Source organism: Heterocephalus glaber, unplaced genomic scaffold (genome assembly GCF_053883595.1).
Source record: "Heterocephalus glaber isolate CG9 unplaced genomic scaffold, H.glaber_assembly_v1.0 deba00001457, whole genome shotgun sequence".
Taxonomy (NCBI): Eukaryota; Metazoa; Chordata; class Mammalia; order Rodentia; family Bathyergidae; genus Heterocephalus; species Heterocephalus glaber.
In genome coordinates, this window is record NW_028258305.1 from 4966702 (window position 1) to 4979768 (window position 13067).

At 36.1% G+C, this 13067-nt stretch overlaps 1 protein-coding gene across 1 annotated transcript in view; it reads left to right on the forward strand.

The window, feature by feature from the left end:
• Positions 1-13067, forward strand: part of Sertad2 (SERTA domain containing 2) — a 113699-nt gene that overhangs the window by 568 nt on the left and 100064 nt on the right. The gene's annotated exons all lie outside the window — the stretch shown is intronic.

Consider the following 13067-nt stretch of genomic DNA (forward strand, 5'->3'; position numbering starts at 1 on the left):
GGGATTAGGTTGTGGACTGGAGGTTCCTGGTCCGGCGTGGGTTTGAGGTGGCGACTCCCTCTCTCCCTCCCTCCCTCGCTCCCTCTTCCCCCCGCCCCTCGACTTCTTATCCACCAGCCTTGTCCGTATTTCTAGGTATTGCCAGACTAACCCCATCGGGGCACTATAAACGCTCTTGTAAAATAATTGGTGATGGCTTGCTTCCTGTCTTTGGGGTGCCCAGTGAGCGGCAATAGCCATCATTGTGATCTGATAGATTCTATGACCTGCCGAAAGTGTAAAATGGCTAATGGGTACATTTTCCTCTAAATCAAAGTTAACTTTTATTCAATAAAGGCAAAGCAAAAGGTATTTTTAATTTGAATGCATGGTGATAGAGGAAGGGAAGACAGATTGCCTAGTGGCATCCTTTAGTGTGTTTATTTTACAATCATTTTATGAGTTCTCTTTTGAAAAAAGTACGAGTTCAGTATTAAAGGTTATGAAGTCTGTGAAACTGTTGGAAGAAAGCAAGGTAAGATGGAAATCCAGTTTGACACATCTTCTACAGCTTACCTCTGTTCTAGGTAGGCATTATAGCACGAAATTTTTCATTTCTCCAACATTGGACACAGTGGAGAGTGTTAATGATACAAGGGAACTATGGATTATGTTTCTTTTAATATTCATCTTTTGTGTACTGTATTACTGTTTAAACAATGTTATTCTACAGAATTTTGAAAGATTTTTAATTTGCTTTCTTGGTTGTCATTAGCTCAGAGGTACAAATACCAACCCACATGTGCTTTGTGAGAATCTTGTGCATCTTTAATATTTAGTTTGAGATAAAAGTAAAAATTATGAGAAATAATTACTCTGAATTGGCTTCTGGGGTTGCTATTTAAAATTCAGTCGTTTTCAGGCCGGGGATTTAGCTCAGTGGTTCTGCTGCCTGCCTCGCAAGCACAAGGAGCCAAGTTCGATCTCCGGTACCAAAAAACCAAAAAACAACAACAACAAAAAAAATAAAAAATAAAATTCAGTCGTTTTAAATTGGTACTACTCTTTTTGAATCAGGTTCTCAGCTAGTTGTACACAAGATTCAAATTAGGCCAAACCAAACGTGTTTTAAAATATTAAAGTACAAGAAAGGCCTCTTAGTAGTTCATTTTCTCCTTGTCTTTCATACTAACCAGAATAAGTTGTTACTAAATTTAATTTTTAAAGAATACACTGTTCCCTTACTGAATTCTGCCAAGTCGCTACAGAAAAGATTTCTTTTTAAAGAGCAGAAATGTTTATGATCAGTCCAAAGTAGTAAAGTTGAAAAGTGACTTAAATGTAAATGCCAATTAAAGGAAATGCTTGTCATGGACCCTCAACCCCCCAAAGCCTTTTTAGAATTGTTTAATAAATTTCATTGCATGATTTTTTTCAGGAGGGTGAAACTGAATCACTGAAAGGCCTCATAGCACAGGGAAACATGCTGCCTGAATTTGAATCTTGCCACCCATCCTTCACGGGCTCTGTGACCTTGGGCGAGTTTTTGACCTGGCCAGTGCTGGTTTTCTCCAGTAAATGAGAGGGAAGAAAGGATTGATGAGAGTGCAGGTCACAGTGTTAGCTGCCCATCATCATCACCATTCTTAGAGAGGTCTTCTAGAAGAGTAGTTAAAAGGGGTGGGGGGAGGTCAGGAACCAGATTCTGTGGTTTCAAGGCCCACCGTTTTCTCTTGCCATCTCTGTGACCTTGGCCAATTTAACCTTAGATTCTTCATCTGTAAAGTGGGAAAATAAGGTTATCAGGTTTATAGTGAGGACAGAATGAGTTAATATGTGCAAAGATTTTGAATACTGCTTACTATTTTTTTCCAAGTTTAGCTCTGTTATGTTCCTTGTATAACATGAAATATGAATGACTATTCTTTTTAGAGGTATTTTTTTTGGTGTGAAGACAAGGAATCATAGGCCAGGCAGGGTGGGACATTCCTGTAATTCCAGCTTCTCAGGAGGCTGAGGCAGGACGGTGAGGTAGGAGGATTACAAATTTTTTTTTTTTTTTTTTGGTACAGAGGATTGAACTCAGGACCTTGCGCTTGCTAGGCAGGCGCTGGAACCACTGAGCTAAATCCCTGGCCCTTAATTTTTTTGTGTGATTTTTTTTGGTACCAGGGATCGAACTCGGGTCTTTGCGCTTTCGAGGCAAGCAGCAGAACCACTAAGCCAAATCCCTGGCCCTAGGATCACAAAATTTGAAGCCAAGCTGAATAACTTAGTGAGACCTAGCCTCAAAATAAAATTAAAAAGGGCTGGGTTGTAGCTCAGTTGTACAGCACTTGCCTAGCATGTGTGAAGTCCTAGGTTCAATTAATCCTCAGTACAGCACACACACAAAAGAAGGAAAATCATTGCTATTTTTAAAATAAACAATTTTTATCAATATGCCTGATATTTGAATTAAAGTTTATATGACCCTTTGAGTTTAGTTATTGGATGAATTGAATTGACCAGTCTTTCATTTAAACTTGTATAACAGAATGTACATGACCCCATTATAATACATATCATATATTTGGTGTTTTCTATGGCTTTCTCCCCTAATAATCAGAAAGCTCTTTGAGTGTAACAAGAGTCTTTCAGTTTGAGTTAATCTCCGGTGCCTAGCAAAGTGCCTGGCACATAAAGAACCTTAATGAATTCTTATATAAGTAATTAAGCACTGTTATTCTCGACTTATTTATTGGTAGTTGCATGAACTTTATAAGTGATGGTGTGAGCCAGGTGGGGTGGCACGTGCCTGTAATGCCAGATGCTTGGGAGGCTGAGGCAGGAGGATTACAAATTTGATGCCAGCGTAGGCAGTTTAGCCAGACCCTGTCTTGAAATAAAATATAAAAAGGGCTGGGTATGTGGATTAGCACCCCCTGAGTTTCTCAGTCTAAAAAAAAGTGATATTATGGAGAATACTGTTATTTGCATTATTGAATTTTCACTTTCTCAATTATTTATGGAGCTAGAGAATAAATGATTTATAATATGATTACCTGTTAAGAACCAATTTTTCATTTTGAAGATTAAATGAAAATAGCCTAAAAAGAACATCTAATGTCTTCCTTTGTTACTTGACATGTCCAGTTTTTAATCATAAGACTTTTTAACTCCCAACCTTTGTCATTGATTTGAATGTTACTATTTATGTAATTAATTCAATATTTTGATCATCTCAAATCATGATTTGATATTCTCTGCTTCAGAATTAAAAATAGTAAAGAGAATTTATCAACCTAATTACTGTAAAATAAAATGGCATCATTTTCTTAAGGTCCATAACTTTATTTCTCCTTCCACTTAAGAATGAAACTTTCTTGAACAGTCTTAATAAATAATTAGCTATTTAAACAGCTGCAGTAAATAGAATAATAGCAATAATAAAGGAGGTTTATGCCGTCAGTCAATAAAATACATAACTTCACACACGTAATAGTCATTACACAATTGGGGAATATATTTTTTAAATAAGGAAAATTGATGGGGCCTACCATCTACTTCATTTATAGAATCTATCTTACTTGCTAGTAAAGCTGTGTTTAATTACTGTATCCTCTAAAGTTATAAAAATTATCTTTAATGAAAGAAGCATCTTCATTAACAAAATTTGAATTTTGATATACTTAGAAGTGTTACTGTGTTCCATAACATTATTAAAACTTTTTAAATATATAAACTATCTATTATGATGTGGATAATTTTGTGTACCTAATTCCTTTTTTTTTTTTTTTTGGTATTAGGGATCGAACTCGGGACCTTGCATTTGCAAGGCAGGTGGCGGCACCACTGAGCTAAATCCCTGGCCCCCTAATTCCTTATTTGACCAAATCATGTTATCCAGTTAAGTTGAATACATTGCATTTTCATTGGCTAAACAATTACTTATAGAAAAGTGCCCTCTTTTTTGTTCATATACTTTTAAAGCGAGTAATGTAAATCAAAAGTTTAAAATAATGTATATGCACTTAGAAACAATGCTTGTGTCTCATCTGTAAAATGGGAAGTCTCATGTTTTTCACTTGACACATTTTAGCATGACACTGTTTCCATAGCTTAGCATTTCTTTATTTCATTTAACTTGTGTGTGAAAACATTTGGCTGTTAGTATTTTACAGACATACACAATGGTAACAAACCCCCCTCCCCCAGACTGTCTCTCTGTGTTGCCCTGGTGGTGCCTGAATTTCTGGGCTCCAGCAGTCTTCCTGCCTCCGCCTCCTGAATAGCTGGAACTGCAGGTGCATGCCACCATGCCTAGCTAATGTTCCCAATTTTTAAAAATGCAATATTTGTTGTGAAGAATTGTTTGGAAAGAACAGAGGAGTAGAAATAATCTTTGGGCTTGTGGTGTCTATGTTTTATCTTCTAACATTTAGCAAAATGGATAGCTGTATACTCACTCCATCAGTGATCAGAAGGAGAGAAAAATAATATATGCTTTATCTGATGGCATATACACACAATTAAGGTCCATGAAGTTTCACTACTAATTGGTTCCTGACCTTGAGCATTACACTTAACCTCCACTACTCTTTTTTTTTTATCTTGACAATGGGAAGAGGGAAGGCAGTTACCTTGCCCTCACAGAGGAAGTTATAGTGATAAGCTGTAATTGCTTTAAAAAAGCATTTAAGAAGGACAAAATTGGAGTAAATACAAAGTAAACATTAGCATTAGCATGATTTGTTCATCATTATGTAAAAATTGTGACCTTTGGGAAGGGTTATCTAAAGGGCATTTTCCCTTTTGATTTTAGTTTTGAAGAGACTTGTTAGTGATGTAGTCAATAAGTGCTTTTCATATTATGTGGGGCTTTTTTTGTTTTTTGAGTTGTTTTTGGTACTGGGGATCGAACTCGGGACCATACGCTTGGCAGGCAGGCAAGGGAACCACTGAGCTAAATCCCCGGGCTCTAAGGTGCTTTTTAAAGAAACAGAACTTTGGTTTAGTTGAATGGGGTTCTAAATGTTAATACTGAGTTTTGGGGTACATCCTGGGTTATAGCAGATGTTGATATTTTAAGAACAAACTTTACGTATATAAGAGATAAAACATTTTAAGTTGAAGTTTGAAAAACTTGTATTGCAGGAAAAAACGTGCAGACTTAGCAGATCCCATTAGAAGTATATTCAAACATAAATATTAATTGTATTACTTTTATATTTCAAAAGGATTGCTTGACTATAGGAGTTCTCTTATTTTGTATCTTAAATACAACGAAATGTGCACATTTTAGAGTAAAGTGGGTTGGAGGATTTAATTTAGCCCAGTTAAATTTTTATTTAGGATTGCAAGTGAAGGTATGTGCAGAAAGTGTGCATTTTAAGAAATTAGCTTTTTCTTTTGTTCCTAAAAATAAACTAGAAGTCTTTAAAATTTAGAAGTCAAAGGCTTAGAGTTAACACATTGTATAAATGCCTTTGAATTTACTTCTCTGATGTAGCTTTACTTCTCAAGTCCTAGTTCAGGTACCACTCAATAGTAAACCTCCATGAACCTTAATTGTGGGTGTATGTCATCAGATAGCGCATATATTATTTTTCTCTCTTTTGATTGCTGACAAGGTATATAGCTATCCATTGAGTTTACCTCTCTGTTCTGATTCAGCTTTACTTCTCTGATTATTAGAATTATCACAACTTCATGATGTTACTTTTTTTAAAAGTGGGAATGAAATTCTAGTGTACTCAGAATAAGACCTATGTAAAACATACAAAGACATTCTTTACTCTAATCAGTATTAAGAATAATAAATAGTGGGGCCGGGGATTTAGCTCAGTGGTTTCGCTGCCTGCTGCGCAAGCGCAAGGACCTGAGTTCGATCCCGGTACCTAAAAAAAAAACCAAAAATAACAATAATAATAAATAGTGATGCTCATATATGAGGTTTCTAAGCAGAAAGCAACTGTGTGCGTGTGTATGTGTGTGCTGAGCATTGAACTCAGGACTTTGTACATGCTAAGCACAAACTTTTTACCACTGAGCTACAACCCCAACCCACAGAAAGCAGTTTCAGAATAAAGTCAGCCAACCAGCTGAAACAGAACAATTTGATTTCATCTTCATTTTTAAATTTAAAAGCACATTGATATTTATAATGTGTTATTTACTTTTTTTTTTTTTGGTATGGGAATCGAACTCGGGACCTTGCGCTTGCAAGGCAGGCAGTGGAACCACTGAGCTAAATCCCTGGCCCTGTGTTATTTACTTTTAACATATTAAAAATAAAATGACCCTAATAGTCTACCTTTAATTTTATAAAGTATGGAATAAATCTTTCATTTATTTCAGTCTGTTTTATGAGACTGATGGTGTCCTGGTTACTTTTCTCTTTGCTAACACAAAATACAGAGCACTCAAAATGAAAGGAGGAAAGGTTTATTGTAGCTTACAATTTGTAGAGGTTTCAGTTCATAGTTGGCTGGCTCCAAGGCAGGGTGGCATGACGGAGGAGAAACAGTTCATGGCAAAGCAAGGCAGGCAGAAAGCAGCAAGTAGCAAGCAACAAGTAGCTGCATTAGCCCTCTTTCTTATATTTTATATTTTTATTTTTTATCCAGGTTTAGGGCAGGTAGCACTCACACCCAGGGTGGGGTACCCTTAATCCTACCTAGAATGATTCCAAACCAATCAGTGGACTAATTTAGTAATCACACACCCTTGATCCCAGCATCACACGCCCTAGATCCAGCCACCTCTAAAAAGCCCCACCTGTGCATGCATGAGGGTTTGGGGGACATCTAGACACAAGTCATAACAGTTGGAAAGGCCTTCTATAAAGAAATTTTTTACTTGTTTTATCTCAAAATATGAGCTCTCTTTAAGGGGTCACTTTATAAACCCAAGACAAAGTTTTAGCTTATGTGAGTTAGTGACAAGGGAAAATTGGAGCATGTTTATTATTTACTGATTTTCTATTAATCTGTTTTATGGAGACCCATAGACTATTTTCTGTCCTCATTACCTTGAAATTTTTCAGAAATTCAGCAAGGGCCAGGGATTTAGCTCAGTGACACCGTGCCTGCCTTGCAAGCTCAAGGTCCTGAGGGCAAGCTTCGGAGACTGTTTTTGTGATGACCATTGCCACCTGACCATGTGAGGGTGGCTCCCTGAGAGCATCACATCCATGGGGATGAGCAGCTCCTTTGTTTTGTTTTGTTTTGTTTTTAACTCCTTACAGCCAGACTGAACCTCAGACAGGTCTGCTGTGATGTTTTCCAGGGCTCACCATTGTTGCATGATTAATGGTCCCTGGTGAAGTAGCCATCAGCTTTATTCTTTTCTATGACTTCCACTCAAAATATATCCCTTTGGGTTAACTTTTGTTTTGATTTTAAGAGTTCCTTTACCCAGAAGATCAGAGTATGTAAATGAAAAAATTTTCCCTTTTTTTGTGGTGCTGAGGGTGGAACCCAGGGCTTCCCACATGCATGCTAGGCAAAGACCCTACCACTGATCTATAACCCCATCCTTGAATATATATTTGTAAACAAAAAAGATTTGCATATAAATCTTAAGAGTAAAAAGTTTTCCTAATGACCAGCTGATCTGGAGAGAATATTAAATATATTTCTCAAAAATACTTGATATTATTCAGACATCAGAAGTAGAAAACATTTAAATTCTGTTAAACAAAACAAGCCCCCCTTTTCACTTAAACAACAGCCCATTGTCACTTTTTATTTAAACAATTCAAATATAAAATTAGATAAACTGTATTTCCAAGTTGATGAACTTAGAGATTCTCTAGAAATTATAGTACTTTCTATGCCTCAGGGGAAAATCTTGGGCTTTTTCGCATACCTGCATCTAGTTTTGGCTTCCATTCATTCACTCATTCAGTTCATTCAGTGGATGCTTATTGACCGCTTAACTTTGTGCCAGCTAGTCTTGGTAGGCACATGTGATACAGAAGTGAAGAAAAATGACTACTCCTGCCCTCATAAAAATTATATTTTTGGAGCTTGTTTTCTACTACTTGGAGTAGTCACAATTAAATATTGTACAATAATGACCTGAAAAAAATAAGTATTCTTTATGTAGATTTTATGTCTTTTAACTTTATATAAAAGGAATTCTAAATCCTAAAACAAAATTCCACTTGAGTGGACAATTTTCATTTAAATTTGAGTTGAACTATTAAAACAGTAATGTCAGTTTCCACCAGAAATTGCAAATCTTTATTTGTGATCTCTGGAAAACCTTACAGTAGACAGGGTCTGAAATTTTTTCTAGGTTTCCTTTACACTTTTTAAATTGTTTTCTCTTGTTGCTTTGTTTTCTTTGTGACAGAGCCTGAAAAAAAATGGTAGCATGGGAAGTTGCACAATGGAAATGTAATCATCTTGGCTATATTCACAACTAACAAGAAAAATTTGCTTTGTACAGTGTACATTAAGAATTAATTTTTTTGTTCCAATGACTGTATTTATGTTTTCCACTTCATTTCATTTCCACTTTGAATATTAAGGTGGATATGCAAAGGTTTTATGCAGTGCAAATAGCATTAATACAATATGGCATATAATGTGATGATTTTCATTAATTATTTTATATTTATTCATAAATATTTGGTACATGTCCCAAGTACTTAGGAGTATCAGAGACTAATAATAAGACATGATATCTGGCCATAATGGTGATCATAGTCCAGTTAGAAACAAAAGATCCTATATGGAAATTAAATTCTTGTATTGGGCAATACGTGATTTAATGTAACAGGAGTACAGTGTAGGACATTACAGTAAGCCAAGTCCTAAATTCAGTGAACCTGCCTTTTAGATGTTCTAGGTGACCTTCCCCAGAATCCATCCTTCCTTTTAAGTCTGAGCAAAGCTGGTCAGCAGGCCTTCTTTGTGATTAGACGCCAAAGGATAGAATGGTTTCTACTCTGGCTACTGCAGTGGCTCAGCAGGGAGGGGAGGAGAAGAGGATGGAGCAGACGTTCTGGCCATTTATTATATTCACTATCCCCTTGTGAAGCAGAAACTGCACCTAAGAATAGACTATATGGACACAGCATGGATATTTCAGGTTAGTGAGGGGAAAAAATTATACCATAGTTTTGGGAAGTCTGATAAATCAATGAGGGCAACATGGACAAGAGGAGTTGCCTGGAAAATGGAAGAAACACTGGGAGGGGAGGAAAGAACAAACTGTGGAGATAGAGGCCCTTGACAGTTGCTGAAGTTACCTTCTTTCTCAGTTTTACCTGAAACTTATAATATGGGTACACTCTGGATCTAATGTGACAAATTCAGGAAGTCTGTATATATTGCTGTAATATGTAGGTGTAATCTTTCTAAATTGTTTTGCTTTGGAATTAGCTGAAATTCCTGCTGTGTATGTTTAAATTCTCAAACATAATGCTGTATGACAATAGCTCCCCCCCCACACTTTTCTGGGTATTTGTAAATGTTAAGATTCTCTTTGTTTTTAAAGTACATATGTTTATTTATTTGGATCTACATCTAAGATACAAAATGTAATGTATACTTGTCTCTTAGATTTAAATTCTTCTGGGGGTAAGGGATGGAGAATCAACATTTACTTTATTTTTTAATGAAGATATTTGGATACTTTCTGGAGACTTTTTAAAAAGTAATATGACAATTTCTATGAAGCTTCTTTTCCTGAAAACTGTATCTGTGCCAGAACTATCACTCAATTCATTGACACCAAAGGCCATATAGGCAAAGAACTAGGTGTGGTGATATACAAATGTAATCCCAGCACTCAAGAGGCTGAGCAAGAGGATCATGAATTCAAGCCCAGCCTGTACTACATAGTGAGGCCCTGTCTCAAAAGAAACAGGAACAAGCCAGAAGGCCACATAGGATAGCTACATGAATAATCTTGATTGCTATGATGGTGTCAAGGGTATATACATATGTCAGAATTTACCAAGTTGTATGCATTCATTGTATATCAGTAAAACTTTTATAAAAGCCACCTAAGTTGTAATGTGTATTTTAAAGATAAAATCTCTATTATAAGAATTATATTTTTAAAGTTTATCATTTATTTTCATTGCTCTATTTTATTTTATCTTTACTCACTCATATTATATATCCTAGACATATTCATGGATTTCAAGTAAGAAAGACAAGTAGAACTGAGGAGTCCTGTGTTCTGGTTGAAATTTAGATGTTGGACTGTAGAGAGCTTTTGTTCATATGTAATACCAACTGAAATATCTTTAATTTCCACAAATTTGAATTTAGAGAATTGGAGTTCAAAGGAATATTTTCTTCATAGCTTAATAGATTATTAATTGTCTTTGACATGGAGTAAAGAACTTGATTTTTTAGTAAGACTTTTTCTTTTAAATGAGGTTAAATATCTTAATGGTTCTCCTTAAATATTTTTCCTTTTTGTTTTGTTTTTTGGAGTCTTTATAAATTAACTTTTTTTTTTTTTTGGTACCAGGGATTGAACTCGGGACCTTGTGCTTGCGAGGCAGGCACCGGAACCACTGAGCTAAATTCCCGGCCCTAGAAATTAACTTTTGAGATATTGGGGCCACAGATATTAAGATAGATTGTTAGGGCCAGGGATTTAGCTCAGTGGCACCGTGCCTGCCTTGTAAGCGCAAGGTCCTGAGTTCAATCCCTGGTACCCGCCCCCCCCCAAAAAAAGATTTGTTAAAGAAAGAACTAAGTCAAAAAAAAAAAGAACTAAGTCTGTTCTATTTTTCTTGCCCCTGTGGTCTTTGAGCACAGCACAGAAGTTTAATACAAATTTAAGTGATGGTTTAATACTGATTAAATATTCCTTATGTTATTCAATGTATCTTTTAGGTAAATTTCTTTATTATTAGAATTAATGCCTGAGTAAGCTAAAGCATTGACAGTTTTTTGGTTTTGAGTTTTTTTGTTTTTTAATACTGGAGATTGAACACAGGGTCTTCACACTGAGCTTTATACCCAGCCCTTTTTCGACACAGAGTCTTGTTAAGTCACTAAGTTGCTTAGGCTGGGCTTGAACTTGTGTCCTTCCTATCTTAGCCTCCCAGAGTGTTCAGGTTACAGGTGTGCACCACCATGCCTAGCTAACATTGGCAATTTTTCATGAATAACAAATAGATGTTCTAAATTGTGTTCTGGGATTGGGACTATTAGAATGTTAACGAGCTGTGGCTTTAAAACTCAAGCTCTTTCTACCATACAACCAGGATACATTAGAATTACCCAGGTCCAGGCCACAAACCAGGGGTGAGATCCTGGCTTCAATACTTTTACAAGTTCTTAGGCTGTTCTAATGTATAAAAACATTATACAATGCTGTCTTCCGCACTCAGATTTTCAAACATGGAGAAAACCTGGAAGAATAATTCAACAGACACCTATATTCCTCTACCTTGATTCAGTAATTATTAACCTTTTGCCATATTTGCTTTATGACTTTCTCTCTGCCTCTTTCTCTGTATGCGTATTTATTTTTTTCTGTACCAAGTAAAAGTAAGTTTCAGTCAGCAAGGCTCTACCATAGAGTCATAATGTATCAGTTTATATCTCCTGAGAATAAGGACATTCTCCTGCATAACCACAATATCATTATTACATCTTAAGACAATTAATAATTACTTGGAATGCTTTTCAGTAGTTTATTAAGGCACAAGAATCCATATTTTGCAAATTAGATGTAAGTGAAATGAGAAATTCTATAGACTGAAAATCTGGGAATTTTTGCTAAAGATATGTTTTCATTCTGTTTGCAAGTAAGGGCAATACTTCAAACATTTTTATGAAGTAAATGCATTTTCTTATGGATGGTGAAGAAGAGTTTTCCTAGTTCCAACATCTCATGATTGTATCACCAGGAAAAACATTGATCAAAGTTCATGCTACAGGGTGGATTAGTGAAAAAGCTCAGTTTCAAGCCAGATAATGTTGGTTCTGTCACTTGCTGCAGGGGACACTGGGGAAGTTAAATTCTTGTGCTAGAATCCTTTCAGAAACTCCTTTCAAACTCACTGGAGTCTTCAGGAAATTTATTATTTCATAACAAATTCAGAGGTAAGGCAGACTCCAGACTTAATCTGTTCTGTAGCTCAAGTTCTTAGCATCTTTCTGTCAGTTTCCAGTACTTGCTGGCCTCAACTTCTGTTTTGACTCCTTCCTGCAGCTGGTTCACAGTATTTTGAGGAAGTTAGAAATCTCTATAAAGATGGAGGCTGCTTGTCTTTCTCTCTGATTGGGCATCTCTGCCTACTTCTGGACTTGTCACTGTTTTCAGAGGACTATTCTGCCCTGACTGGCTTAGACTAACCTATTTTCTCCCTAGAGCTAGGGATGGGGTTCCCTCAGGGAGAGGAAGGAATATGGTTATGCCACTAACAGTACTGAATCTTCCTCTCTCAAACTGTTTTCTTTGCTGTAAAATGGAACAGTGATATCTACCTCTATAGTTATTACTGATATAAAATAGATAACAAAACAAACACAAAGCTGATATTTAATAAATGCTAATTCCTGTTCTTCTCTCCTTTCTGCCTTATAGAAAATTCCATCTTCCTTTGACACTGTCACACTCTGTACTGTAAGCAAGTGAGAATCTTCCTTGGAAACCTCTTTCAGCTTCTCTCCTTAGTATCTAAGCACAGGATTTTATGTGAACTTTGCAGATTGGTCAGTTTGCTTGCATTAACTTGCCTTGGTCTATCTTATTTTTTTCTATGTATTTCATTTTATACTGTATTATTCCAAAGCCAGAGAAGGGAAACTTGTCAGCTGGGTGTACATAGTTATCAAGATCCAGATCAACTATGGACAGAAATCTCATCACTTTTATTATCCCTAAGTGCAATAGTTAATATATTATCTGCCATTAAAAGAAGATCATGACAACCCATAGAAATGTCAGCAAAACAGAAGGCTGTTTGAAATATAGTAGCTTATCTATCAGGACAGACCAGATCTTTGGTATTTTGGGAAAGTCTAGGCTTACTACAGTAGTTTTGTGGTACTGGTTTCTCCAGAACTTCTTTTCTAAAAAAGTTGTGCCTAGTTTTCTAGCAAGCCTTTTGTGGATTGTTTGGT